Source organism: Octodon degus, unplaced genomic scaffold (genome assembly GCF_000260255.1).
Source record: "Octodon degus isolate 3935 unplaced genomic scaffold, OctDeg1.0 scaffold00080, whole genome shotgun sequence".
NCBI lineage: Eukaryota > Metazoa > Chordata > Mammalia > Rodentia > Octodontidae > Octodon > Octodon degus.
The window spans coordinates 11521829-11527356 of record NW_004524656.1 but is presented as its reverse complement, the minus strand read 5'-3'; positions in this window follow the sequence as shown (position 1 = coordinate 11527356).

Genomic DNA, 5528 nt, shown 5'->3' with positions numbered 1-5528 from the left:
AGGGAGGGAGGGAGGGAGGGAGGGAGGGAGGGAGGAAGGGAGGCACCAAGAAAGGGAATAGTTGGATCAAATGAGATCTCCAGCTTTAGGAGGGAGGGAAGGAGGAAGGAAGGGAGGGAGGGAAAAGTTTTAAAAAATGAGAAAAGGAAAAACATGGAAACCAAACTTTTGTAAATACAAAGGGGAAGCAGGGGTGAAATGGAGGGGAGGGGAGTGGGAAAGAGAAGCTGTATCAGGCACAGGCAAATTCCCTAGGATGAGCGTGACCACTATTTATGCCTAAAATGGACCAATAAACATCATTTTCTTTAAAAAATAAGTCATGGTGGCAGAGAGGACTACACAAGCAATTTCTCATTTATTTGTTTGTTTCTTCCAGATAAATTCCAAAGGTTTATTGTGCCAAATGCCACAGAAAATGGACCAAAATAATACATGCACAAGTTTTATGAAAAGTTTTCCATACATTGATATTAGTATCTATTTAACTGATCAAAAACAAAGTCCTGATCAATTTCTCTTCGTGAACCTTGAGCAGCAGCATATCCCAGATCCACAGGCAGTCTGGTCGCTGGGAGGATTCACTGCTTGGTCTGCTTTCCTATGATCTCATCTGTGGTGTCTGGATTGAACAAAAAATGGATGGCTTTCCTGGGCCGCTCAGTGTAAGTGACCAGGGGCCAGGAGCCAAGCTACAATCCACTGTGCAGGTCCTGGCTGATGGCCAACTGGGGCAGCGATGCTAAGAAAGGGGGAGAGGGCCGGTGAGATAGCTCATCAGACTAAGCGCTGGCTTGGGTAAGTGCGGGAGCCAGGGCTTCATCTCTGGTACCACACGCTGCACCTGCCCCACCCCAGGCACGCTGAGCCAGTGATGGAATCTGGGCATGGTGGCACACGCCTGTAATTCCAGCACTAGGGAGGCAGAAAACAGGAGGATCCCTACAAGTCTGAGCTGCATAGTGAGACCCTGCACAAAAAAAAAAAAAAAAAAAGGAAAGAAAAAGGAGAGAGGGTCCCCTCTGCTGGCTGGTTAGCAGAGAGACACCTCGGGGGCCTTGCCAACCTCCCTGGGACTGCATGTTCCTCCCATCCTTCTTTCCTCCTCCTTCAGTCACCCGAGCTCTGCACTGCAGCCAGAGAGCTTAGCCAGTCTCCCAGGGCTCGCTCTGCATTTGCCTTCTCGGGCATTTCCCCTGATAACGTCTCATCCAGGCATCTGATTCTCGGAGGAGTCTCATGGCGCACCTCTCCCTGATGGACGGAGAGGGAAGCACGTGCAAGCGTCCCTGATAGAGAGTGTCTGCACGTTGTTTGTGTAACTGCTATCAGGAACACACACAGCCTGCTAGACCAGGGATATAAATGACTCCATGCAATGCTGGAAGCAAAGGTATATGTCCATACATAGGTGGATATCAATCAATAACTGTAAGTATAGCTATAAAATTATACTCATCCAGCACATGGGAATCAGTCTGTAGTTAGCGGTGAGGCTATGTGTAGAAGGAGTAGTGGCATGCAACCACAATAACAATTACCCTGGGGCTGGTGAGATGGCTCAGTGGTCTAAAGCACCTACTTAGAACAAGCTTAGCAAAGCACAGGGACCGCGGTTCAATCCCCCAGCACCACATGCCAGCCAGCCCCGCCCCCTGGTGGGCTGAGCTACCACACACACACACACACACACACACACACACAAATAAATAAAATTAAAAAAAAAAAACAATTACCCTACACATCTGTATTTATACACATGGTTTCACTCAATTCTCACTACAACTCAACGAGAGCTACAGTTAATATCTCTAGGGCTCAAATGCAAAACTGCAGGCCAAGACAGGGATTCCAGCAGCAAGAGGTGGAACCTGAACCTGTCTACAGAAAACTGCATATTCACAAAGCTAGAAAACAGACATAAAGAGAAACGAGTCAGCGGGCTCGCTGGGCAAACAGACACAGACACCTGAATGTACGTGCAAAGGCGCAGCAGGCCACCGCAGAGAGGAGGATGTAGGAGCCTCCCGACCACCACCACAATCTCTTTTTTTTTTTGTTGTTGTTTTTTGAGGCACCGGGGATTGAACTCAAGACCCTGCGCTTGCCAGGCAAGCACTTATTCTACTGAGCTATCTCCCCAGCCCAACCACAGCCTCTTAGATGGAACTCAGGACTCACAGTGTGGCTGTGTTGGAAGCTGAGCTTTGAGTTGTTTCTGAGCAAACTCATTCCACTGTTCAGGAGTAGATGAAAGCTCCATGGCTTTCTTTTCTTCATCTTGCCCCTGGGATTCCAGGAAACCCAGTCCACACTCAGAGACTTAGCTCAAACACTTGGCATCAGTAGCCGATGACAATGGATAAATCCCTGCGTATTTTGTATAATTTCCCCATTTCTTGTTCTCACAGTAATGGTGCTCTGGCTAAGACCAGGGAAGCCCTCCTAGGTGTCCAGTCAGGTGGCGGCTTTCCAGTCTCACCTTCCTGACCCTCTTGTGACCTTGACAGTGGTGACCACATTCCCCGAATCAATGCTCCAGACACCTGGCTTTCCTCCTCTTTCTTCCTCGCTGCCTGGCTGTCTTAGTTACTTATTACTCATTGTTGGGACAAAACATCGGACACCCCAAAGGAAGGAAGGAAAGGTTTATGTAGCTCACAGTTTGTGGAAGTTTTAATCCATACTCCGCTGGCTCCAACCCAAACGACAGCAGTTCATAGTGGCAGAAAACAATTAAGAGCAGAGGAGGAGCAGCAGCTGCGGCGTCCATCAAGCCTCTCTCCTCCTTCTATGCTGCGAAGACTGGGACTTGTCCAAGGAAGCGGGGTCAGGGAAGCGGCCAGGCAGCCTTCTGCAACTCCTTTATATACACTTTTCTGCTAAGTCACTCTGGGGTGACTCGTGGCCCCAGGGTGGAACCAATCGCACCCCTGTGCTGCCCAACAGCGCCCCAGGGTGGAACCAATCGTGCCCCAGGTTGGGCCCACCGCCTGGGTTGGGGGACATTCCTGGAACTTCCAGAGCCAATTAAGCCAAGTTGACACAATGTATCAACTCCCACCCTGGCCCTCCCCTCACCTCCTCTTGGCTGTCCTCTGTCCCCACCATAGCAGGGCTGCCGCACCCTTCCCCCGACCTCCTTTCTACTGGAGTCTGCTCTTGGTCAGACCATCCCTGCTTTCTTCAACCCACTCTCTGCAGGCATCCAGAAAGACAAGTCCCACTTGATCTCACACGCATTAGGAATAGAAAAATGCAGACCTCGTGGAAGTAGATTAAATCACAGCTACTGCAGGCTGAGGCGGGAGGGAGGAAGGGCAGTGAGGAGAGATTGGTCAACAGGTACAAAAGCACAGCTGGGAGGAACATGTTCCAGGGTTATGCTGTATAGTAAGGTGACTATAGTTCGTAATAGTGAGCCGTAATTATTAAAATAGCAAGAAAAGAAAGTTGTGACTGCTCCTGTAAATAAGTGATAAATGTTTGAGGCAACAGATCTGCTGATCACCCTGACTTGATCAGTACACAATGTGTACATATATGCAAAAATCACATTGTAAGGGCCGGGGAGATGGCTCAGTGGAATAAGCACTTGCCTGGCAAGTGCAAGGGCCTGAGTTCAATCCCCGGTTTTTAAAAAAAATTCACAGGGGCCTGGCCCTAGCTCAGTTCTTTAAGTGGCTGCTTCCACAAAGCTGTCAGCCTCAGGTTGCTGTAGTTCGATCCCCACAACACTCCAGCCAGCCAAACCTGCCCTGAAGGCATTTGGAGAAAAAAAAAATTCACATTATACCCTACAAACTTGTACAATTTTAGGTGTCAGTTAAACAAACAAAACTTATTTTAAAAAAACAACAACAATAACAACAACCAAAACTCCAATTCTCAGATGTCATTCATTCCATTCCTTCTGAACTGGGAGCTCTTGGGGTAGAGTCCTGCAAAACTGTGGTTTTCTTGTGTTTGCACTGCTTGGGATGAAGCTGAGGGCCTCATGGAGGCTACGCTAGTGACATCCCAGTCTACAAGCTGTGTGCAGCAAGGCCCCCAAAGTGATCCTGAAACCTGCTCAAATTCTAGAACCTCTGGTCTAATCCTTAATCAGAACAAGCAGCCTGAGGCCTGGCCAAATAACTCAGCAGATTAAAGCGCCTGCAACAGACCCAGGGGCCTGGGGATCAAACCCCAGGCCTGCCATGCCTGCCCTGCCCCTGGGGCAAGCTGAGACAGCAATTGAGACTGGGCGTGGTGGTGGGCACCTGTAATCCCAGCCTCTTGGGAGGCCTGTAAGCAGGCAGTCACTAAAAGTCTGATCTAGTAGTGAGACCCTGAACACCCTGTAGACCTTTCCCTAAAATACAAAACGAAAAAAAAAAGAATGAGCAGTCTCAGTCTCATTCGCTGGGTGGAATCAGGCAAGGACAATATAATGGAAGTTTTGCTAATGATTAAAGAGGGGAAGTCAGCTGGGGACAAGGGATGTGGGAACATTTGATTTTTGTGTGTGTGTGTGTGTGTGTGTGTGTGGAACTGAGGATTGAACTCAGGCCCTTGCGCTTGCCAGGCAAGCACTTATTCTACTGAGCCATCTCCCCAGCCCCTTGATTGTGAAAGAGACACAAAGTAGAGATGAGCCCTTGTCAGCTTCAGGCAATGGCCTTGACCACAACTGCCACTTGTGACCATCAGGAGGACAGCCTGAAAGTAAGCCAGCTGAGGGGCACAGCAGGAAGATGGAAAGTGGGGGCTGGGTAGATGGCTCAGTAGAATAATTGCTTGCCCCGCAAGTGGAAGGGCCTGAGTTCAATCCCCAGTTCCGCCAAAAAAAAAAAAAAAAAAAAAGGAAGACAGAAAGGGTCTTCATGTGTTGAACTGAGCCTCTCTAAAAGGCAGGGTCGGGGCCAGGCAGATGGCTCAGTGGAATAAGGGCTTCCCTGGCAAGCGCAAGAGCCTGAGTTCAATCCCTGGTTCCACCACAGGGTTTTCCTCACTGTAGGACCTTATTTGAAAATAGGGTTTTCACAGATGTAATTATTTACACTAAGGTCCTACTGGAATAGGGTAGGCCCTGAATCCAACAGGACTGGCGTCCTTATAATGCACACAGGGAAAAGATGGCCATGTAATTACAGAGTTTTGCCAAGGATTTCTGGCAAAGCCCAGAAGCTAGAAAAGCTAAGGAGGGAGTCTCCACTAGGGATCACAAGGAGCAGGGCCCTGCCCAACACCGTGATTTTGGCTCTTAGCCGCTGGAATGTGAGGATTCATTTCATTGTTGTAAGTATCCAGTTGGTGGGACCTAGTTTCCTCAGCCCTAAGAAACTAACACGGGCTCCTTTGCTCTGTAAATCAAAACCTGCAGCCAGGCCACATTGAGACCGCCTGTTAGGTCCAAAAGTCCCTTATTTTTTTTTTATAACCACAGATTTGTTTTTTGTTGTTGTTGTTGTTGTTGTTGTTGTTGTTGTTGTTTTTCAACATAACAGCATGGCTTTATTTCCTATATTTCGTCTTCATACTTTTCT